The sequence below is a fragment of the Cupressus sempervirens genome, chromosome 1, assembly GCF_028749045.1.
Source record: "Cupressus sempervirens isolate cs-2001-9-10 chromosome 1, ASM2874904v1, whole genome shotgun sequence".
Classification (NCBI taxonomy): Eukaryota; Viridiplantae; Streptophyta; class Pinopsida; order Cupressales; family Cupressaceae; genus Cupressus; species Cupressus sempervirens.
Window position 1 is genome coordinate 358,231,747 of NC_143118.1, and position 26,753 is coordinate 358,258,499.

General features: G+C 32.8%; 1 pseudogene; it reads right to left on the reverse strand.

Moving 5' to 3' along the window:
* Window positions 1–23,540: 23,540 nt before the first annotated feature.
* The window catches only part of LOC149577732 (type IV inositol polyphosphate 5-phosphatase 7-like), a 34,247-nt pseudogene continuing 31,034 nt past the window's right edge, over window positions 23,541–26,753 (reverse strand).

Sequence of the window (26,753 nt, forward strand, 5' to 3'; positions counted from 1 at the left end):
ATTTAAATGGTTTGATCTTATCACTTAAATCCTTCGAGATTCATCATCTTTGGGCCATGAAAATGGTTTACATATGAGTTTGTGAAGTTACAAACTCATATGTTGATTTTGAGTTACTCGGCACTTACTGCTTCCTAATGCTTGGCACCTTTTGTAACTTGGCTCCTGTATCATTCCTATCTTGGTCGACATTGTTTATGACTCAGAATCTGAATATTGCTTAGCACTTGGATCATACTCGGCACCTATAGTCACTCAGTGCTTGATCTTTACTCGGTACTTAAAGATCACTCGGCACCTGATGGCTTTCTTGACTCGGCACAACCTGTGACTCAGCATACATAGTGTACTCAGCTTTAATGTAGAAAGTGGTTAAGTGTGTTGGCACTCAAGTGTCAAAACCATTTTTAGACTAACAATCTCCCCCTTTGACATGAGTGTAAAAAACACTTAACCAAGCATTAAGCATTATTTATCTTATCATTATTTATCTGAGTGTCCTCCTTGTCATGACCTCCAGTCTTTGTAGCAAGTAAGGTAGATTTAACCGTTTGATCCTCCTCTCTCACCTCAACAAGATTCACAATAAGAATATCTTTGTCTTTAACCCCTCCACCAGAAATAGTTTGAATTTCCTCCTTCTCAGGGTTTCTTTGTTCTGAATTTTCTTCACTTATGTCTGTCTCATTCCCTTTCTCAATTTTTCCTTTGGTCTTCGGATATCCTTCCAAATTTGAGCTAAAATCCCCAACATTTGTACCATCCTCTTCCTCACAGATATCATTCTCTGAGCTAACAATATTCTTAGACTCAGAAACCTCTTCCACAACTTGTTTCTAAGTATTAAAGGGTTTATGTTTGGGGTCCTTTTCTTTTCCTTTTATACTGCTCTCCTTCTTAATGTTTTTTGAGTGAGAACCCTTATGTTTTTTAGAAGGAGTAGAGGATATAGATTTATTTTTATAATAACCCTCTATGAGAAGAATTAGACCTTCATGCAAAATAGGACGAGACTCCTTCCTATGAGAATACCCCTAACTATTAACCTCTTTTAGTTAAGGTCTTAATCTTTTAGTTAAGATATTAACCTTTTCAAAGTTAGTATTTAATTTTGCATTTTAAATTTTAAATTTTTTAATAATTTAAAATTAAAACATTAACTTCAAAATACCATGAATTTTGACTCGTAGCTTTGATTTGAAAAATTCAAAGTGTAGGATGAGGCTCACAATGAGCCAAAGTAATTGGAATCATGAGACTACTAGAAATTGGGTAAACACGTGGCCAATTTAAAGCTTAAATTTGAATGGTCATATACCCATTTTGATTAAAAAATTTGAAATTTGAATATGATAAATAATAGGACAACATATACAACATCTAATCTTGAACTTCAAGTAATGGGATAAGAGGATGAATAAGAAAAACACACAAAAAAAATCCCCACAAATTATGTATAAATAATATATTCTTGGCATATGTATTTGCAAGAATGGAAGACATAAATAGAGAGGATTACATTATTATTATTCTACTAATATAATTAGTTTTGCATTACAACTTAGAATTGTCAATTGCCATATAATATAATAAACCTCTCCACTTAAAAAAATATATTAATTAATATATTTTACACCATATGATAAATAAATTATAACCCTATAAATTACTGTTAGGTAACCTCATTATTATAACCTTATTTTTAACAGTCTAGAAGATAGCAATTTTGAAGTATCCTGAATGATGTAATTATAAATGCACATTGACAATGAGATAGTAATTGTTTGATTTGATTAAATAAATTAAGAACTAGAAAGAAATTTCTAGAATGTCGGTGACATTTAATAATGAGGTGTGTTAATAGTGGTGTGGTATGGTTGCCTTATGTTCACTCACAACAAATAATTGCTTCCCTGATCTCTATTGGACAATTCTAGGGATAGTTGGGGAACCCCATGTTTTCCTTACTATCCACTAAATTTCAAACAAACAACTAGAAAGGGCCCTTGTAATTTATGTTTTATTATCTTAGAGTTTCTTTTGGTTTAATATTTAGGTTATTGTCATCATTATTAAACACATAACTTGCAATTTTTAGGCTTTGTCTCCTGTGTTGGACATGAAACCCTTTTCTTTTGCAATTGAACTTGTGGCTTTTGCATCCTAAAGGGACTATTTGAATTTGGAAACATGGCTAAATACTAATTTGAGCACTAATAGGGATACCTTATTTTAGGTAAAGGTTTTGAATGATGCTTATCCCTTTCAAATTGGTTATAGTGATAAATGTTGTATTATTTTTTTGATGACATGGATTTTATTTATTTAAGAAAGCTCTACCTAGGGGGCAATACCCATTATATTGATCATCAAAAAATAGATACATATGTTATAGAGAAGATCCTCTAATACATCCTCAATGATGAAGGTATCCAATACCCTCACCAATTAAAGCCAACCTAGCTACAACATCCTCCAAAAAAGGGTTGTCATTAACTTGACAGAATAACAAAAAATTTCCATATCATTAACATCAGGAAAATAGTTCTTGAAGATCTTCCAAGACTCTTTCATAATCTTTTTATTTTCCTAATCTTCAAGAGCAAACAATGCCTTTAGTAGCCCACTTGAGAGATTGGCATCCATCATGTCTAAGGCCGCAATTACTTAGTCAAAGAGTTCATCTGTGAGCATTCTTTTGACCATACCATTGACAAGTTTTGAGTGGCCTATAACTTGAATGATGGGTAGGAAAAGGTCATGAATAAGGTTTCTATTGTAAACATGATGGGTAGACTAGTAATCCACCCCCAGAAGTGCAATCATTATCACCTTCTCCCTTTCATTGGCTTTGCTGAACATGTGCTACAACTTCTCTCCTAAAAATTCCCTCAACTTCACTTCATGCAAGCACTTACAACTGATTCCCATCATTTGTGTCATTGCCTCCCTTATCTTTGTAAACTGCAAGTCCTACAACCAAAAAATGGAGAGATCTACCCTATTGAGGGGTTTTTTTTCTTCCAAAAAATATGATAGTGCTGAAAAAATGGCAAACACTCTGGACTTTCCTAAATATGCTACCATTGTAGTCACAGGCACTCCAGACTTGCCTATGGAGGCCACCATTGCAAAGCTTGAAAGACTTTGTAATAGTCACACATGATAATAAGGAGGTTGTCTGCACCAACAAGATTTCCTATCATATCCTTGCACCTTGTCAATACATTTGATATGTATTTCACTTTGAAAGGCATTTCATATTTTAATTGATAATATAATTTTTTTTATAAAAAAAAAATTAGATGTTGCAGTTTTGACAAATAGGATGACAACATTTCCATGAAGATGCTATCCCTACAACATAAGTTTTGGTAACTATTCATTGCCATTTCAATGAGATGGAGCATAACATTTCAAGCAAGATGTTATCGATTCGATGTGAGTTTTGACAAGTATTCATCATAATTTTGATGACATGAAGCATAACATGTCGACAAGGACGCTTTCGATGTTTGTGAGCTAAGGCAAATGTCTCAACAATAGTATTGTCGATATATCTAGAATAGTAACATCTAAATTTGGACAAACATTTTGGGTGTCATAAGCTCAATGAAAAAATATCAACAACAATGTTTGTCAATTTATCGACATAGTGGTGTCAAAATTGTGATGAATCCTCATTGAAAATTGGGTCTGAATTTACTAGTGCTACGAATAAAGTATCATCAACAAATATTTTTGCCAACACAATCTTCTTACCTATTCCTTCTTTGATATACAAACTATTGATATCATTTTTTCTTTGAAAACTAATCTGTATCAAGTAGCTATGAAGTCTTTCATACCAAGCTCTAGGATCTTGCTTGAGACCATATAATGCTTTGTGTAATTTTTAGACCATATATCTTTTGCTGGGATCTACAAAACCTTCAAGTTGTTCTTTGTGGACTTCCTCATCAAGAATTTCATTCAAGAATGTAGATTTTACATCTATTTGATAAAATTTAAATCCTCTATGTACTTCATATTCTAGTAAATTTCCAGCACCTTCTAATCTTGCAATAGGAGAAAATTTTTCACCATAATCAATACCTTCTTCTTGAGTAACCTTTACATACCAACCTTGCTTTGTTTCTGGAAACTTCTCCATCTTCATTTAGCTTTTTTTTGAATACCCACTTTGTTCTAATTACATTCTTATCATTGGGTCTAGGAACAAGAGTCCAAGTTTTTTTCTTCTCTAAATGTTCTATTTTTTTTGTTCATTGCTTCAATCCAACTTTCATTATCAAAGCATCTTTAATATTTCTAGGTTCAAATTTAGCAAGTAAACATGGACCTTTCAATTTGTTTCTTGTCATTGTTCCATCTAACTTGTCTCTAATGATTTGGTCAGGTGCATGATACCTTCTAACATATCTTGTTAGCACAAGTACTTTGGATTTGGACTTTATTTCACTTATTTCATCATGAACTCCAGTATTAATCATAGGTCCATCAGACTTGGTTTTCTCTAGTAGTATCTTGGTTGCTTTTGACTATGACTTGGGTCCTTTAGACTATGACTCAGGTTGCACTGATTGCAATTCGGTAGCTGTTGGATATTTTGGAGTCTTGGGAGGTGAGGCCTCTTTTCTTCTAGATAAATTTGGTAGACTATTAGGTTTGTAGTAAACAAATCTTCTATAATCCTCAGACTCTTTGTTGCTTTCTTCTTCACTCTTTTTTGCAAACTCATCAATTCTCACATGTGCACTTTCTATGACTTTATAAGTAGACAAATTCAAACATTTGTATGGTTTACTTCTATAGGAGTATCCTAGAAATATACCTTCATCACCTTTGACATCAAATTTACCTTTCCTAGATTCTTTCAAGATATAACATTTTTTGCTAAATACTTTCAAGTAACTTGCATTAGGTTTGTAGTCATACCATAGTTCATAAGGAGTTTTATTTGAGTCTTTCTTCAATTGTACTATGTTCAAGGTATGCACTGCAGTATTAATTTCTTCCCTCCAGTATTTGATAGCAAAAATCTTTTCTATCATCAATGTTCTTGCACAATCCATGATGGATTTTTTCCTTCTCTCAACTATACCATTCTATTGAGGATTACTAGTCAGGGATTGATACCTGCCTCTTAATTCCTTTTTCAATGCAAAATTATTTGAATTCTTGGAAATTAATTCATCGCCTCTTTCTAATCTTAAACATTCCATCTTCTTCGTAGTTTCTTTTTCCACTCTTTCCAGATACCACTTGAATTTTTGAAAAGCTTTAGATTTTTCTTTTAGATGCATTACAGTCATCATTCTAGAATAGTCATCAACAAAAAGAATGAAGAACTTATCTCACTATAACTCTCTATTCCAATAAGTCCACATAAGTATATATGAACAAGCTCTAGAAGACTTCTTTAGAATGATAGTTCTTTCTTTTGAAACTAGTCTTTCCCATCTTACCAATTTGACAACTTTTGCATAGACCCATATCAAGTTTCCTCAAGCTAGGAATACCTCTTACTCTTCTATATTTTCTTATCTTAATTAGTTTATCAAAGTTCACATGACATAATCTTTTGTGCCATAACTAGCTTTCTACTAATTGAGCAATAAAATATGAACTTTCACTGAGATCTAGATAGAATATATTACCTTTTGTTTGTTTGTCAGATCCAACTAGATTTCCTTTTCCATCTAGTAATTTGGTCTTCCCATTCATAAATTCTACCTTGAATCCAATGTTATTCAACTGTGCCCCACTCAATAGATTGTTCTTTAGAACTTCAAACCAATAAGAATTGTCACATATAAGTTCATTGGTTAATGAGATACACCCTTTTCCTTTTATGCAACAAGGTTCATTGTTTCCAAATCTCACACTACCACCATCATAGTGTTCCATGTGCTCAAACTTTATTTTTTTTCCAATCATATGAGAAGCTCCACTATCAATAATCCATGTGTCATTTTTTCCAATATGAGAGATAAGTGTCATATTATCTCCTTCATCATTAGATTCATTTTGTATATCAATATATACCATTTCATCTTCACTGTGATCATAATCTTTAGCTATAAAACAAGATTTCTTACCTTTGTCCTTATTGTCCTTGTAGTTTTTGAATTTTTTATTGCCTTTGTACTTATTACTTATCTTTTCTTCTTCTTTTTCTCTATTTGGGCACCTTGTGGCAATGTGACCAACTTCTTCACAAGAAAAAAAGATTAGAGGTATCTTACCTTTATACTTTCCTTGGCCTTTGGAATATTTCCTTGCAAGCAGGGCATCAACAACTTCAAGATCACTATCTAAAATTTCTTCTTCTTCTTCACTTCCTAATTGACTGGCCTTCAATTTTTTACTCCTTTTGTTGAGTGAACTTTTGGCTTCAAATGCAGACTCAATACCTTTGGAGCTAGGGACATAGTTATCATAGTTATCCAACTAAAAAGCTGTCAATCTTCCAACTAGAATATCCAAAGATATTTTTCTATTTGGATCACATCTCATCTCTTGAATAGTAGATACTCTAATTACATAGATAGGAAGAAGGGATTAGAGTACCTTTCTTACAACTATTTTGTCCTCAATGTCTCCTCCAGATGCTTTGATTGTACTCACACTTGCTTTAATTTTCTCAACATATTTTGCAATGTTTTCAGCTTGATCTGATCAAGTTGTCCTCTAAGAATTCAGCTTTATCTCTTCTTACATTATCATCTCCTCCATAGATTTATTTTGGTTTAATCCACATATCATAGGTTGTAGTACAACTTTTGACTTCATCAAATTCAGCATAATTAAGAGTAGAAGCAATGTTAATCATTGTGATGTTATGATTTTTCTTTTCAACAATATCTTCAACTAATAATGCCCTAGTAAGAGTCATGTATTTAGTGTCAAGATACTTACTACTTGAATTACTGATAGTTTCCAGATGTAACCTTGTAAGTCCTTTCCATGCTATAAAGTTTTCTCAATTCAATGTGGGAATCTCTCATTGTTAAGACATCTTGATCTTTATCTTTGGTCCTTTAAACCTTCTTTGAAAGCACCAAATGCTCTGATACCAATTGTTGGAAATATAAGAGGAGTAACTAAGAGGGGAGGGATGAATTAGTTACCACTAAAATAAATCCCATATCCCTTAGATGTTAGCACAAAACAACTCTATGAAAACTTAATTCTGGTGATGCTCAACAAACACACAGAAAAATGTTTTAACTCAATAAACATTGAAATATCTTGCCAAATGTGTAACATGAAAACCTTTAAGATATTATCTATGGTTAATATTAATTTAACTTATTTGCAAACACATAAAATAAATAACATGAACATAGTTGACACCAAGATTTAACGTGGAAACTCATTTTAGAAAAAATCACCAATTGCAACTAGTTGTTGATTTTCACTCTTCTAAAGTGAGCCCTATTAGGAGCCAACCCTATTAAAGGTTATGAAACACACTGTTAGGTATGACCTTGTTAGCGGATTTAATCACCCTATTAGGAGTGGCCTTGTTAGAGGTCTTTAGAAAATTCAATAGAAATGCTACCTTGTTAGAGGATTTACAAATAGATGTTCAGCCAACTCTGTTAAGAGATTTAGATCATTGCTAAAATGATTATAGAGTAATAATGAGATGACCTGATTTTTGATGCAACTAAATTGTTGATTAAAGATCTCAATTCTGGCTTGTATACTTGATCCTTCTTGATTGAATACATCTTTTTAGCTCCTCAAGGATATTTTTCTTATCCTTTCAATTCACTTTTTCTTGGCATCATCAAATGTTCAATTAAGTTCCACTATCACACACTTTTTAATCTTTAACTTGACCTTATATTTATATCTTTCATATTTTCAAGTTAGCTTGAATATAACTTGGAATAATTAATATTCATTTTCTTAGTTGGCTAGAACCAATAGACAAATCAATTGAACTCAATATGCCAAAACAAAAAAATCCTTCATTAGCCAACCTTGCTTAGTAGACACTAACTCAAAAATGATTTTCTTGTGTTAACCAAGTGAACTCAGTCAACATTGCAATTCACAAAGTTTTTTTGGTAACTGAGTGAGATTGGTTAACATTGTTTCCATCCAACATTTTTTTCAATAATTGAGTGAGCTCAGTTAGCACTCAACTATCACAAACTTTTTTTTAATGCTCGAATGAACTCGATAGGTACTCTGTTCTAAACTAGGAAAACTCTACAATGCTCAAGTGAGCTTGGCATACACTAACTGGAAATGGTATGAAATTTTGTGTAACATCAAAGAAAATGCACAATTTAATCAATTGTATTCAACAATTATAGAGAAAATAATGAATTTTTTAATGCAAATTAATCTATAACATCATAAGAATGTAGAGTAAATATGTACCATTCTTTTTTTTTAAGAATGTGATATGTTATCTTATAGTATTACCTATGCATAAATTTCTAAAATTGTGAAATCAAGGAGTACCAGAAGTAACCTTATCTCTCAACCCATTCCTAGTGAACTTATACTAGGTCTTCTAAACCCCACTTAATACTTGTAAAGATAAGAGGAATATTACAAGATAGGCTATTTGGCACGAAGGAGAGTTGGTGGGTTAAATTTTTGATGGAGAAGAGAAGGAAAAGGCTTTGGTAGAGGAGGCTGACATATCATGGATGTGAATCCACAAGAGGAGAGAAGAGTGATGAGTAGAGCTACAAGAAGAGGGTGATGATTATTTTGACAATATGCTAGAAAAGAAGGAAAATAAAGAGTTTCCACCTTCTCAACAAATTGATGGAGTTTTCTTCAAGTTGCTAGCATCTTGAAAGTGGGTTAAATTTTTGAAGGAGAAGAGAAGTAAAAGGCTTTGGTAGAGGAGGTTGACATATGGTGGATGTGAATCCACAAGAGGAGAGAAGAGTGACAAGTAGAGCTACAAGAAGAGGGTGATGATTATTTTGACAATATGCTAGCAAAGAAGGAAAATAAAGAGATTCCACCTTCTCAACAAATTGATGGAGTATTTTTCAAGTTGCTAGCATCTTGAAAGGGTAGTCCCACTACTTGACTCCACCATCAGATCCTATCTCACAAAATTTATACTTGATGTGTCTGGTGTAGGAGCACCTAGAAAAATTAATGATCAACACCATCCAAAAGTATTTTTTGATTATCTTATCAAATTTTATTTGTTTTGGATTTTTTAATTTGTGTCTCTCTACTTAGATATAACCTTGGTTCTCTAGTAGTTTTGGAAAAAGTATTAGATGTCCATTAATTTGTAATGTTTTTCCAAATGTTGTGGTTTGATAAGTATAGATTTATGGATGCGTATGTAAATTATTTGACAAGATGCCCCAAAATTTCCAAGGATTATAATGAATGTGATATGCATAAAATTGATTTATTGAAGAGTGAGGATTAAAAGGGGGGGTGAGAAACAACCCCAAGACATTAAAATTTGACAGTCATGGTTTGACAATGTAAAGAGAGTGGAAGGCTGAGAAAATACTTAAATTGTGAATTGTATTTATGTATAAATGTGAGTGTAGCTTGTTACAAGCTTATTGTGATTTATGTGTGTCTGGGAATAAGGATTAACATCTATCACATCATAAGATGTTGGTAATGAGTTCATCTTTTCACACATCCAATGTATTTCCTTCAAGTACATTAGAATTCAAACCTTTATTTTTCTTGTTTGCAATAAATCATCTTTGTGCCATAGCACATACAATTGTCCCTAATTTTTCCATAATTTCCTTTATATCATGACCCTCCTTTATTATTTATCTTCATAGATCTTATGGTGGCATAGGTGTGGATGACATGGATAACAGATCTTAAATCTAGCTTTGTACTGCCTACCAACCATCTTCACTTCAAATATTTTAAATAATTTTCAATAAATCCATATTTTCCATATCCTAAAATTTGTGCAATCCATGTGACCACATGTATATTATTTCAACCATTTTCAACCATTGTTCTTGTTGAGATAATGGGTGTTGCATAGATAGCATAATATTTTTATATTATTTTATTTTATTTTATTATGTAATGTTGTACTTAAGTGGATGTATAACTTGTAAAGATTCCCATGGGATATACTTGATGAGTTGTATTGTAACATTGTGATAATATTTCATGTAGTTATTTATTAGTGGGGAAAAGAATTAAATTTCTAATAGTAAATGTGGGGTCAATGGGTTAGGTAGCACATGGTTTATATAATACAACTTAGTGGTTTTTTGGGACTTACTACTATATAAGCAGCCACAAGGGTAGTTGAAGTGACAAGATAGAAGGAAAAAAAATAAGACCAACACTTGACAGGTTAGCCAAGGGAGCATTTGTGAAGGTTGGAAGCATGGCATGGGATCATTGGATTCATGCTTGTTCACATGGATTTCTTGGTAGTGACTATGGCTTTGAAGGCTTCCATGGTTGTAGTGCAATGATATCTTTGTTCAATAATACATGGTGATGAATGATTTTGGAGGCTAGGTTTTTTCCCTTAATGAGGATTTCCTAGGGTATATCTTGTGTCACATTTTTGTGGGTATGTTGTCTATTCTCTTACATGTGAATTTTTATTACATATTTATTCTAGATCTATTATGGGTTATGTAGAAAAAGTTATATTCTTTGTTACAAATTTTCTTACAAGTGGTATTACAGTTAAAGTTTTATTATTGTAATCCTAGATTGAATCCATAGGAATGCATGAGAGGATAAAAGAAAGGGAAAGATATATGAGTTATTCATTGCACAACTAAAGATTTTGGATTTGGTGTTATGATGGGATGTTGGTAGATTTTGGGCATGTGAAATTGTTGGACAAAAGAGTTTTTCAAATGTTTCATTTAAATGAGGGTTTTTAGGTGGGAGCTTGCAGAAATGACCTCCTAGGTAAAAACAAACCTTACCATTAGATCTAGGTTGATGTTTCTATAAATTTTGATATATAATATGCCCTATTTTGGCCATGTGTAGAGGAAATGAAAGAGTTTTTTAGTTTCAGCAGGTGATGCCCATCAAATTTAATCCTATTAGAATTTCAATTACAAAAAAAGATCATAATGAAAATGACAAAAAGATTGTCTTAGTAAAATGATCATAACTTTCTCTTAGGATATCAAATTTCAAACTTCTTATAGGCGTTGGAAAGCTTATTTAGAGCACTACAACTTGATGTAGGTTTGGTTTTGTGATTTTGAAATTTTGTTAGGTTTTAAGAGCCCAAAAGTTAGATGTTATTTATTTTGAGCACAACTTAGGGCATAACTTGAGCATTCAGAGTCAGATTTTGGACTTCGAGCAATCAATGAAAAGATCTTGGAGAGCGCTACATATTGGTGTAGGTTTGGCTTGGTTTATTTAGTGATATATTAATTTGAATAGTTCATGGTATATATTGATTATTGGTAACATTGTGATTTTATGACATTGTATACTCAATTCACATTTTAGATTGGTCTCATAATGAAATGGTTATCAGTGTTTTCTTTTTGATATGTATAAAGACTTTTTGGGTCTACAAGTTGTGCAGTGTTGTAAGCGGTCTATACTTACAAGTTACATTTATGGCTTGATTATGGGTTGTCTTTTTCCATTGATCTTTTACTATTGATGCATATTTAGATTGGTGGCTTGCATTTGGGTTTTCTATGCCCTAAGTCACATAATTTGCTGATTTTTTTCATGTAGAAGGAAGGAGATGTTGTTACTAGGTATAGTCATTGTGGAGGATTATGATTGACTATTTTATGCTTACAGGTTGAACAGACTTTGAAAGTTAGATGCTCAGTTCATGGATGTGATCATGGTGCCATAAATTTTGGCATGATATGATTAGATATATAGGTACATCCTTGATGTTCATTGGTTTAGATTCTTGATTTGGTTATGGTAGTATATCTTCTTGGTTGAGGATCATGGTTATTTGATTTCTTTTTAAGGAGCTCATGATGTGCATTTTGAGTTCTTTGATAATTTGATGCATTGGTTGATTCTAATTATTAGAGGATAATTTTTTCATCATGATGTCATGGATAGTTTGGATACATAGTTTAGTGGGAGCTTGTGACAATGATGGGGTGATAGTGCAAGTTTAGTTCCTAGTTTGGTTTGTATCTTCTTAGTTTGGAGATCTTGGTTTCACTTAATACTAACACTTTGGTTGTGTGAGTTTAGACTTAGAGGATCTTCATGTAGGAGATGAATTTTATGATGCCATAGATGCCTTGGTACCATGGTTGAGTGGGACTTTTTGGCATTGATATAATGATTGTATGTTAGCAGATGTTAAGGTCTGTCTTAGATCCTGTTGCTACAAAAGAATCTTTGACATTTGCATGGTGCGCTTGTTATCTTCATGGTGTGTGAAGATGGTTGGATCTTGAGGACTCACAAGGTTCTTAGTTATCTTCATGGTGTGTGGAGATGGTTTTCTTCATGTTGTGTGAAGATGGTTACATCTTGAGGACTTGTGGAGTACTTGGTAAAGGTGTGGTTTATGCTTTCATTTGACATGTTATCCTTGGTGTTAGGATGGTTTCATTATTATGTCATGGAATATTCTTGATATGGATATAAAGTTGTGGCATGCTATAATATGATCATATGGTGCATGCTAACTCTTTGGTTGAGATGGTAAGATCATGTTGTCGTGTTTATATTCCTAAGGCCATAGTTGGAACTTTGACAATGATCTTGGCTTAGTTTCTTGGTATTGAGTATATTGATCATAAGTTGGATACTTCATGATATTGTTATGTTGCATTTGGAATTGGCATAGATTGATTGGTTACATGTGCTCATGGATACTTAGAGATAGTGGTGATGCTGATTTCTCTCATATTAGAGACATGTTTCTTGGGACAATTGATGGTTTTAGTAGGAAGTTTGAGGGGCATATGGACTTGAGAGGAGATTATTCTTAGATGATTCCTGGTTGGACACTTGGATATCTCAACCAAAATTCTTATTCCTCACTCTTGGTCTACTCGGTGGTTTTCTACTTGAGACATATGGCCCATTGTATCTCTAAGGTGCATTATATTTATGCTTATCTTTCATGGATATGGATCTTGAGCTATGATACATGACTTAGTTCTAGAGGGTTCATTTTAGAGATGGTTTTATATTGGGCGTATTCCTTGGTTTAGGAATGGTTTATGAATTTGATCTTCTTGTGAGAGGCTTACATCTATGATTAGTTATATGGTATAGCTTGGGTGTTGTTGTGGCTTCTTGTTGGGGTTTAATGGAGGAGATCATACTTACACAATTTACATGTAGAGGTGTGTGTAGTAGGAAATGATACAGGTTATGCTTTGCATATTTTTTCTTTGATCTTGGTTGTCTTCCTGAATGCTCAATTTTGTTTACATTGGATTTGAGATTAGTTAGAGATTGTGATCACTAGTTTGTGCTCATGTATGTCATATGAGAGATTACATGGTTGTTTCTTTATCTCTTTCATCTGTTGGTTGTGGAGAGCTTGGGAGACTATTGGAGATTTTTTATTAGAGTTGTTCTTGCAAGTTATTGGTTTATGTATTGTAGATGTCCTTGATACTACATGGATTCACTTTGTTGAGATGTTGTGAGTGGATTGGTTATAGATTTGACATTATATTTTGCAATGGAAGCTTCTTGGTATATATGTGGTAGATATTTCTCTTGAGGCTTGTGATTGAAGGTTAAAGATTAGATATGTTGATGATGTGAGATTCACTTGGTCTATTTTTGAATGTATGGATAGTTGGATGGGTTTGGCACTTACTATGGGTGTTATTTCAGCTATGGATATTTTGACAACTATGAATACATGTGATTACCTTTGGATCAGGTTTTTTGTGCTTGAAATTTTAATTGGTATAGGATTTTATGATCTTCTAATGTGACAAGTTGGGTGGCTTTCTCTTTAGATGGCTTCTATGTCTGTTTGTTGGCAAGGTCATAATAGGAGGTGACATCATTCATGTTTGAGATGCTAGATAGTTTGATTTTTTTGCAAGTGCCAGGATGGAGCACTTCATGAACTTTGATCCATGATGGTGGATGTGTTAGGAGAGATTATTCCCTTGTTCATTTATGTGGCTATAGATTGACCCTATGCAATGTATACAACAAGTAAGAGATTGTTGACATAATGGGTGTTTCACACATTGGATAATAATGTTATATTATTTTATTTTATTTTATAATGTAATGTTGCACCTAGATGGATGTGCAACATGTAAAGATTTCCATACCAATGGTGAGAGAGCTAAAAATGTGAAGCTCTCTCATCTTGATGATGAATCATTGGGTATGATCTAAAATGTTGGTGCTTAAAAAATCATACACAATATTACTTAAAACATGAACATAACAACATGGGTCTTAGGAACATGATAAGGAGAAGATAGAGGATGATAGTGGAGGCACAGTTATAAAGGACAGACACATTGTCTAGAAAATTTTTATTGTTAGAACATCAAAAATGAGAATAGTGAGAGAAACCATGAACCCTCAAATCCTTGAAGGTAAAGAGGGAAAGCTCTAGATGGAGGAACTCATCAATCTAGCCCTCGTGGCTATTACTAATAATGCAAGGGAAATTGGCATGAATTTAATAAATAATGATAGAAATAGTATGGTAGACAATTTCAGGTCAATTAAATGGATCTACCATGAATTGGAGCAGGTCAAAGAAAGAGTGGGTCAATTGGAAAACCAAGGGAAGAAATTAGAACATGCAAGAAGTTCCCCTGGGTGAACACACAATCAGTGCCCCAATTTAAGGAGAGGGCTCTTTATCACAATTAGAGGGTTCCTTTTTGAGGGAGAGGAATTTGGATGCAAATTTTTGGGGAGCAAATTTGGAAGTAAATTTTGGAAGGGAATTCTCTCGCAAATCTTTTGGGAGTTGCAATTTTAACATCAGAATCAGGTAGGTTCTTGAGTTTTGTTCACCCAATTAGAATTATGTTATTTAGATCATCCTATCTTCTTTGTGATTGCTCAAATCAAATTTTTGGGTATCTTTGTATGAATCTTTTGCTCTCTTGTTATGAACTTTATAATATTGTGTTGCATCTCATCTATATATTAGAATGGATGAAAAATTAAATCAATTTGAAACCCCATCTGTAGGTAAAAAGAAAATCGTAATTAATCTGGGAAGGTTTGAAATTAATAGAATTTTAGTTGGAATACTCAAATGGTTGCCTAAAGTTTTCCTATCAAAATTGTGAAAGAGATTATATATATATATATATATATATATATATATATATATATATATATATATATATATATATATATATATATATTACATTTGGAGATTTGATTTATCCAAATTTTGTATTAATAAAAGTTAATGAAATATATTTAAGAGCAATTTTCTTTTGCTGAAAATATATATAGATTAAAGGGAAACTAGTCTTAATTCATGGTGATTACATAAGACTCATATTAATGAAACAAAGTCTCCACTTCTAATATTCAAACTTATATCCATAAGATTCTCTTTAATTTTTCATATAAAAATTATACTTCAAAGTAATACGTCTCTCTCCATTAATTTCAAGATCTTTGACCATGTTTTCTTCTCCACTAAATCTAATAATAATAATAACCGATAGTTGTAAAGCTGCAATGATTATGTCACCCAATAAACCACTTAACTATTTGTCGTAGCAAACACAATGAAATAGTATTAAATTATGGTCTCGCAGGCTTTAATAGCCGCACAACTTATTAAAAAGGGGCTGCTTTTATCAAAAGGCTAGCGGCTTAATGTATTTGATTGTTATTTTTTAAAAATTCATTTTTATATGTTTAAGTTTTTAATAATTTATTAAATATTAAGTTATATTAAGTTCATAATGTTATATACTAATAATCTTATTATTAAATTTATTTTATTATTATTTATTAAAAATTAAATTATATTAATGTTTAATAACTAAATAAATTATTAATGAATGAATATAGTTAAATAAATTATTAAATAACTTAATTAAATTTGATTCAATTAAGAATTATTAATAGCAAAAGTTATTTAACAAAGTTGTAAATTTATTTATTGTTTTTAATAATCAATAATATTGATTTTAATAAAATTGTAATGATTCTATTAAAATTAATAATTTTTTTTATAACTTAAACAAATAAATGATTACTCTTAGTCTATTTTTAGGATATTGACTTTAATAATGAGGGTAACTTTATATATTGGAGTCAAATAAACAAATGGGTTATTGGGTTGAATAAACTGAGGATCTTATAACTTGAAACATACATTAAAATGTAAACTAAAACTTTTCTTTTTACTCTGTTGTGTATTTTCAAATCAAACCCAAACTATGAAATTGTATTGTTTTGTTTGTACTGTCTATGTTGTGGGGGTTTTTGGGGTTGATTAGACGTTGGTAAGTTTAGGTTGTTACTAGAGGCTCAGGGGTTATGCGATTATGATGTTATGATGCTTTGATCTCGATCTTTTCATCCCAACCATGGTAATGCGATGACATGCTCTATGATGTGTGTGGATTATTGATTGTTATTGCTCTCCAGTCTTCCTGTGTGAAGCTGAAGTGTATGTATATGAGATACCCGACTTAACCATTTTTGAGTCATCGATCAGTTATATTTGATTTGCTTTCTAGTCGCTTTGAGAGGACAGATGTTTTGGATGATTTATTCTTAATGATGTCATGTTGTGACATGTTTGACTTGACCATTTTGGAGTCTTTGATCAGTATTATTTTGGGATGCTTTCTAGTTTCTCATTGAGAACCAATGGATATTGTGGGATACTTTTCGGTTGCTCATTGGAGAACCAATGGATATTGTAATTTATCATTTGATGTTATTCAGTTGCTCGTGGAGAACTAATGCGATTATTGTGGATTATACTTATGATGCTTTCTAGTCACTTGTATAGGATTGAGGTGATTTTACTATGATTCTTTGATTTGTGATTTCATGAGCTTAGGGTAGATAATCTATATGTAGTCTCGGGAAGTGACTTGCAATGGGGGTCGGGGCCCTAAGTGGCTACCAGGGTAGCTCATTATAAGTTGTTTTAATAAGCGATAACATTCACACTAAATGAGAGTAAAATGAACCTAACAAGATTAATTGTATGTTCTCATCCATGCCTCGAGTGCTAGTACAAACTAGGATGGGATTAGAGAGAATTCTTAGTTACGACCTTGCATTCTGTATTATGTCTCATCAGTACAAGAGGATACTAATGGCCATAGGGATCACTAGGGACTCGAGATTCCTAAGGGATTGCTCGGGTAACTCCAAATGTGATTCATGAAATGACACTTGCCTTCTTATATAGTAGATTCCTATGTGTCTTGTGTGCCTCTAGGTCTAGACGTCGATCTATGTTGGAACCTTTGAGTTAGATACTTTTAAGATTCCTAGACTTAGAGAGTATTTGTATCATGTGATTTGATATCATGTTTAGGACTTGAGACTATCTCCTTAGCGTGGTAGGAGTGGGCCATTTAGGTTCCACATGGTTGGGTGGTAGTGCTTTTTACTCTTACCATTGAGATCCGTTTGTAGTCACCACAGCTGGAGCTTATTGGGATGCTATTTATCATGTTTAGGTGATGCTATTTGCTAATGCATTTCTTTATATTGATGATTAGCATGTTAGATTTCTTTATGCATATGTTGTAGCATGTTTAGTAGTGACATCCCTATTACAATAGTACCGATGATCTTATCAGTGACTTGGGATATTACATGTAGGGGATGGCTTGGGCCCATGATGGTCTAATGATGCTATTGATGGTTGAGAGGAACCGTGCACTTAGTTAGATGTATTTTATGATGGATAGTTATATTCATGTTAGATGTTTATGTCTTTTATGATGGATGGATGTATCGTGTATGTTATTAGTTTCATTTACTTTATTGCACTTGTATCATGGATCTGAAAAGGATGTATCTTTACTTATGTATATTCTTTTAATCCTTTCATACCCTGTGACATGTATAGTGGATGATTGAGCATTCCAAATTTCATTTTCCAAGAGGCATTTGGAACAAATGTATAATATGGACACTAGACTTTTTGATTATTCTTTCATGTCGATGTGGTAGTTGTTAGACTTAGAATTAATTAAAATTAAATGTGACTCAATGTCTTGGGATCCTGAAGGAATGTAACCTATAATGTATGTTTGTTGATGATTACATGTTATTGCTTTCGCTACTATGTGTTTGATGTGTATGATTATCTTTCTTATCAAAAAAAAAAAGTTTAGCAAACTTAGTAATACTTTAGGTTAATTGTTTTGGATCCCTTGGCAGGGCATTACATTTGGTATCCGAGCCACTCTTTCTTTAAATAATATGGGTTTTTTTTGTTTTAAAAAAAATTATTAAAAAATAAATAAAAATAATAACATAGTTTTGGGAGGCAGGGGCCACAACCCCCCCACCCCCCTTCCTTACCTCCCTTGGCAGTTGTTGTCGTGCATGAACATGTGGCTGCCTATGATTTTAAATCACACGGCACCAATAATGACTGACCACTGTTGTAATTCAATGCCTACAAATAATTTACCACATGGCTCTTGGCTGGTGGCTTTTAAAAGCCATGGAGCAATAATTAAATCGCTTTTCAAAGTTTGAATTTTTAAAAAAAGTTTTATCCTTATTAACTTTTATCATTATTTACTTTTAATAAAAGTTTCTTTTGTTTAAAAGGGGAGAGTCAATGTTTAGGCATGTAGGCAGGGCACGTGAGCTTAGGAAAGTATTTATTTGGAGATAAATGACTTTTTCTATACTTAGTTAGTTATAAGTAAGTTTTTCTTTTTATATATATAAATGGTATTCCAAAATATTAATATCTAATTTATAAATAAGTGTTTGTGTGTGTGTGTGTGTGTGTGTGTGTGTGTGTGTGTGTGTGTGTGTGTGTGTGTGTGTGTGTGTGTGTGTATAATTAATATTTTTAAAATTGTTAGAAAGTAATGAATTTTTAATTTACGATTCTTTTAAAATATAATTTATTTATATTTAGTCAAATTAGAAATTTAAGACATGAGCCTTAAGCTAATTTATATTTATTAATAATTATGATTAATAATAATTATTAGATATTTATTTTTTTTAATCGAGTTATATATATATGTATGTATGTATGTATGTATGTATATATATATAATATTTTTAAAATTGTTAGAAAGTAATGAATTTTTAATTTATGATAATTTTAAAATATAATTTATTTATATTTAGTCAAATTAGAAATTTAAGACATGATCCTTAAGCTGATTTATATTTATTAATAATTATGATTAATAATAATTATTAGATTTTTTTTTTTTAAATCGAGTTATTTATATTTGTACGTATGTATTTATAAACAAGAAGTTTCTTATGTAAAATATTATTGTATTATCAATTTATGAAGATCCATGTTTGATGGCTTAGCCAAACCTTGAAATTGATTTGTCGAAAACATGTGACTAGACATGTTATTCTTTGTGTTTGTTTATTGTCTTGTGGTTTTGTTTCGTAAATGGTTTGAGTTGTTTAGTTGACCAATCTAGGATGTACACTAGAGACTTGTGAGATTTCTTTTATACTATTTTTGTGGCTAGATGTAATGATGTGTCTTGTGATTCAAATTGAAATTATATTTATGAGGTTTACTTTGTGGAGCATTTATGTGTACTTGGATGGAAGAACTAGCTTATTTTTAGGTTGCCTATTCAGGAACCGAGTTTGATCATTATGGGTGTTGTGGTATGGGACACAACTGTGTTTTATGTTCTTAGGAGAGGTTGTCTAGGTACATGACATGGGAGTGGCTTGCAGTAGGGGTCTAGGACCCAAAGTGGTTTGTGCCAGGTTAACCTATTATAAGTTATGTAATAACTGATAATCTAGTAATTAATATTTTGGGGGGGAAACACACTAAAAAGATAAGTTAGAGATATTTTCCCACCTATGCCTTGAGTGCTTGTATAGACTAAGGATGGGAATGGGATGACAGTATAAATAGTTGCCTCATCTTCTTGAGAGGGGTTTTTGGTTCCACATGTGTTATGTTGGGGGTCCAACGTTCAGAGTAACCAGTCCAGGGTAACTCAATGCTTGAAGGTTTGAGCTCTATTGAGAGACCAGTCCAGGCTAACTCAAGCAACCATGTGATGACACTTCCTAGTATGTAGCCTGAGTCTCCTTTGTAGATTTTGTGTACCTCTAGTGGTGTACTTATTGTTGATATGTTTATTATGGTTATTTACTTTCATTGATGATAATTGGTGATTCATGGATGATGTATTTTTGACATGTTGTTCTTAACTTGAGGGAATATCTTTCATTGACTTTATCTTATGATCTTGGTATTTGATTTATACTTGGTTCATGTATGATGTTTGGTTATGTGGTGTTGGTATTGGATTTAGTGTACTTTTTTTTTGGATTATCTTATCTTCTTGAGTAGCATGTGTTACCTTTGAGGTAGTTTTGGCTATTAGGAATTCCATGCCTAGGAATGTTTTATGTTTGATAAGCTGTATGTGGATTGTTCAGTATCTTCCCTGCACAGTGGGAGCGGAAGCTTCATTAGGTAGCCATGCAGTGGACAGGTAGTGTCTTCTTACCATTTGGGTCCCCCTCACATTGCCAACTATTGGATGTTCATTGCAAAAGATGTACCTTTATCATTCTTATTTCTTATCTCAGAGAGTTCTTTTCCATTGATGTATATATGTTATCATGTATTTTGATGTATTGTATCTATTTTCACATACCTTGCAACATGTGCAATGGATGATATTAATTGGATGTACTTTCATTGTATTAGTTATACTTATTCTTTTCTTATGCGATTATGTATTTGTTATTTCTTTACGATCATGTGGCATTGTACTTGAAACTTAAATTAATTAATTTAAACTTTTTAAATGTGACTCAACGTAAAGGAACCCTTGAGGAATTGAAACTATATCTATAATTGCTAGTGTGTATTTGATGTGTATGTTCATATTGCTTCCGCATTAATGTTATCTTGATGTTGTTCAAACCTTTAAAAAAAAATAGTTTAGTAAACATTGTAACATGTTAGGTTTATTTCTCTTGGATTCCTGAGTGGAGCATTACATCTAGTATAATATTTTTTTATAATTTAATGTTGCACCTAGATGGATGTGCAACATGTAAAGATTCCCATGGGATATACTTGATGAGTTGTATTGTAACATTGTGATAATATTTCATATAATTATTTAATATTGGGGAAAAGTGGGGTTAATGGGTTAGGCAACACATGGTTTATATAATACCACTTAGTGGTTTTGTGGGACTTGATACTACATAAGAAGCCACAAGGGTAGTTGTAGTGACAAGACAGAAGGCAAAAAGACAAGAGTTGAGCAAGACAACGCTTGACAGGTTAGCCAAGGGAGAATTTGTGAAGGTTGGAAGCATGGCATGGGATGTGTGGATTCATGCTTGTTCACATGGATTTCTTGGTAGTGGCTATGGCTTTGAAGACTTCCATGGTTGTATTGCAATTATATTTTTGCTGAATAATACATGGTGATGGATGCTCTTGGAGGCTAGATTTTTTCCTCAATGAGGGTTTACCAAGGTATATCTTGTGTCACATTTTTGTGGGTATGTTATTTATTATCTTGCATGTGGATTTTAATTACATATTTATTCTAGATCTATTATGGGTTACATGGAAACAATTATATTCTTTGTTGCAAGTTTCCTTACACTTCTCTCATGTAGACGATCATTTCTTTTTCCTCGACTTTGCATCCAACCTTAAACACATTTTATTTATCACTTATCTAGAAAGTTTTGAATCATCCTATAGTAAGATTCACCACAAAAATGAAGGGTATCAAGAAAACTATGGTGAAATACACCTAAAATCATATGATAATTATGTTTGTTGAAGATTATCTAGTGCCTCTTCTTCTTTCTTGTGCTCTTTTCTTTTTCTTTCTTATCAACTTATTGTTAGGGTTTTAAAAAATTAGAGCAATAAAATGAAAAATAAAAATAAAAATAAATAGTTGACAATAATGCACATATTTAATGTGGTTCATCTAATAGGGATTTGTTGTCCACTTACTTTTACTATGCAAAAAAAAATATAGAAACTTTGTTTTACATATTTGACATTTCAGAACCACTTATTATTTTTGGAGATATTACTCATAGAATCACCATGGGAAAGATAAAAATTTATAATGTTAATTCATATAATGATTAATGAAAATGAGAAAATTGTAAAAGATTTATTCAACTTTCGGATTGGTGGTATGAAACTTTGGTGGAAGATCTCATATTCTCTTCAAGAAACTATTCAAGTGAAGTGTGCACTAGATGGGGGTATGGATCTAGTTGATCTTGCTATATGCAATCACATCAATTTCTATCTTTAGGATGGGCTTGCAGCTCAAAGGTATCAAAGAGTGCCCAAGAAGCCTCTACACTAGAGGAATGGATGGGTGAATCAAGATGGGCATTAGACTCCTCCTTCGCATGGAGTTATGAAAATTAACATTGATGGTTCTTCTCGAGAGAATCCAAGCTCTGCTAGTATTAGGGGAGTGGCTTATTGCAATTTTGGTGATGATAAATTATATTTCTCATTGAATAAGGGTGATTACATTAACAATCTCATGGAGGTTTAGGCCATTTTATATGTTGTGGAATAGTGTCATTTGTGAGGATCGTGTAATATTACCTGTGAGTCTGACTCCCAAGTGGTGGTGAACTTGCTTTCCTCATAGGAGCTTGAGGATGCTAGTTGGTAGTTGGTCACTATTGTTAATCAAATTCTTCTCTTTTTTACATCTCTTGAATTCATTAGGTTTACTTACATTCCTCATGAACGGAACAGAGCTACTAATTGTTTGGCCAAATGGGATTCTGGTCATGCTTTAGGTTGGAATATTATGGATAGGGGGAAACTTCCCTTTGAGATGGTGTAAGAATTTGATGAACTTGTTGCTCAAGATAGAGCTCCTTGTTGAGCTCTCCTTGTTGTAATCCTTTCTATCTTAGTAAATTTTTACCCCTCTTTTTCCAAACAAATTACAAAAATGTTCAACATTGAAATGTTTGGTAGAGTGTAACACACTATATATCTAACAATGTAGTAGCTAATTAAGCACTTTCCATAAAATAGCTTACATTATAGTGTAGTACCTAAATTGTTTTATTTAAGAAGAGATAGTTATTTTTATTTCATGAATTTAAAATGAGACATAAAATATATCTTTTCTTGAAAGTGTGAATTATCTATATTTTATTAATTTAGTTTAGAAAATGTAGAGTCAACATCTAAAGTTCTAAATAATTCCCTATTCAAAAAATACAAAATAGTTTGTAAGTTTTATAAAAGATATTTTGCATTTGATGTTTATTAAAGTGATATTAGTATAATAGCCTTGAAGTTTTGTTATCCTCATAATTCAATGGTCAAAAAATTGAATGGAGAGTTAACAAATTGTGTATGATAAAATGACTGCAAGATTTTTTTAGATTGAAGTAATCAAAGAAATTTTAGTGTTGAGAAGGAGTTCTTCTAATTTGAATCTCACATCTAAGCTCTTCAAAGTAGTTTTTAGTTTTCTTTTATTGAGCATTTCCACTTCTACCATAAACATTGAATAAATAGGCTGATGATCTGAAACTTTTGATTCTCCATGCATATAGGAAAGTTGTCTTATACCTTCACCATACCAAAGTTACGATCACACCTACAATACAAAAATGCATATATTAATATTCAAAATATCAAAATATTTATATGTTTTTATATAAGTAATGTATGTAAATTGTTACAATTTTTGAGCTATCTAATACAACCTTTAGATCACATAACTTTCCACTTCATGATACAAAAAGAATTTTTTTTTTTTTTTTTTGAATTATACATCTTATTTATAGTAAGAATTCTTGCAGATGTATAAAGAATAGATGGTAACAAGGAAACATAACAAACTTAAGGCTCACAGTTTTTGTGGCAAGGAAGGAAATCTAGTTTCTAGGTGTCAGAAACATCTTGAGGTAAGGGAAAAAAATGGTGAGTGAGAGTAGTAGGGGAAGCGGTTAGGGTAGTATGGCTTTTCAAAATTCAATACCTATCTTGGACAGGATTCCTCTGGTTGGGAGGGATCAAAAACATGGCCCATGGTATGGAATGCAAGGAGGGGGTGGAGATTGTTAGGGGAATTTAGAGATCGAAGATGTGACAAAGAATGGAGATGGGGACCCACATGACCATGGCAAGGATCTAGACAAGTCTTTTCCGTCCTCCAAGGTGGGTTTGCCTGGGGTACTTTTGGCAAAATGGTCTTCTCTATTTGGAGTTAAACCAAATAGTAAGTCTTATTTTCCTCCAATCAAAATTCTTCCTAGGTTAGATAAGGGTTCATGTGTGATTGCCATTCTGGATGAGATTTTTTATCACAACATTGCTTCCATGGCTTCTACCCTGGTGGGTAAGTTTATTGGGCAAAGGCCAAATATAGATATTGTTAGATCCTTTATGTAGAAGAAATGGATCCTTAAGAGACAAGTCACTATCATGACGATGGCCAAGGGTTTCCTATCTCTTGAATTTACTTGTAGTGAGGACCTATCAAACATTTTGTGTGAAGGACCATGGATTATAGGTCACTCGAATCTGGTTCTCTAGAAGTGGTCATCAAAGTTAGATTTGAATGATTCATTTTTCGTGCAAGCTCTAGTTTGGGTTAGACTTCCAGAGCTACCTTTGGAGTTTTGGAATGAGGATTTGTTTGTGGGAGTGGCAAACTCCTTTGGAAAACTTCTTTCCATAGATCTTATAACTACTTCTAGAAGAAGACTCATGTATGCTCATATCTGTATTGGATTTCAGGAGGGGGATGATATGTTGGAAGTTGTGTACTTCCATTCAAAACTTAGAGGACATGTATAGAAGCTAGATTTAAAAAGCGTACCTTTTGCATGCTTTCATTGTCTAAAATTAGGTCAAAAGGCTAATCAATGTCCTAAGGCTAAAGTGGAGAAGAATAGGAAAAAAAAAACTTCTAAATTTGAAAAGGAGAAAAAGATTTGGAAAAATAAGGAAATCAAGGATTGTCTTGTGAATCAGGAGGTGGTTGTGGAGAATCCTATAAAAGAAGTGAAAGTTCCAGACTAGAATGGAGCAAAGGATGGTAAGGAGGTTGAAGTAATGGTTTTAGCTATGCCTAGTTTGAAGTCAACAGAGGTGACTATCCAAGAAAAGGAAATTTTCTGATTAGAGCAAATAACTCCCCAAGTAATTGAGATTGTAAGTGAGTTGACAATGGGAGATAAAGGGCTGAACAAGGAGATTATTAAATCATCATATCAAGAGGAAAGGGTGTAGAATGTGTTACATCTATAGGAAAATAGTAGGATCCCCACTCAAGTGGAGAGGGGCGAGGAGCAAAGACTAAAAAAGGATGCAGAGGTTATAGAGGAAAATCAAGAGCATCAGGGAATAATTTAGGTTCCCACACCTCCACTGATGGATCATTCTACTTCTTGTAATTTGGAAGAGTAGATTTTGGCTATGGTTGGAATTTCTTCCCCTGGAAAAATTTCAAAGATAGTGGAATGGCTTGATGAAAACAAGGAGAATGAGATAAAGCCCAAAAAGAAGAATAGTGAGAATCCTTCCCTTGTGTCTCCACAAATGACTAGAAGCTATGGAATACTAGATGTGGGGGTTAAACCAAAGTCAACTGGTAGAAAGACTTCAAGCCAAGTCATGCAAGAGGAGACAAGAAGGAATTTGGAGGATAGGAGCCAAAGAACTATATTGGAGCGTTCTGGTAAGAAGAAATGAAGATAATATCCTAGAATATAAGGAGACTAAATGGGGTCCAAAAAAAAGAGGTAATTAGGAATATAATTAGAGATCAAAGGCCTAATTATATGTTGATTGAAGAAACAAAAAAGTAGAAGGATCTTTTGGGTAAGATTTCCTTTAGTAACAACATGGCTGGTGAGACCACTAATTCTAAGGGTACATCAGGAGGCCTACTTACTCTATTTATAAATAAACATTTTAAAGTCACTTCTATATATAATGAAGGCAATATTCTACTTTTTAAAGTGTTTCATATGAATAGCAATGATTCTTGGTTTCTTTTGAATGTGTATGCCCCTAACTCAAAGAGGGAAAGGAAGGATTATTGCTCTATTATTCACAATAGTAATCTTAATAAAGGTATTATTAAGGGAGATTTCAATACTCCCCTTTTTATGAGGAAAAGTTAGGGGCTTTGGCCCTAGATTTGGATAGTAAGTTGGATCTTTCAAATTTCATAAATAGATTGGCTCTCCTAGATGTTGATCTTTTAGGTGGGGTTAACACTTGGTCCAATAGGTGAATTGGGAGTGAGTGTATCTAGGTTCATTTGGATAGGGTTCTCATCTCTCCAAATTTGTTGAACTCTTTCTCTTGTAAGCTTTCCCTTCTCCCTAGATCTAGGTCTAATCATTCCCCTATCTCCCTTTCAATTGTCTCTCTTGATGTGAAGACCCTCCTTATAGCAATATCGTGAGAATGCTCGAAATAACAGAATACAAAGTGATAGCAGAACTCAGAATGAATCTACTAATCGCAGGCCACTTCGAGGGGGTAACCTCCTTTGAGCAAGCTCAATACAATAAATTCGTCCGTGCCCATCAAGGGCCTCAACCTATTCTTATATACTGGGTACGATCTAGAA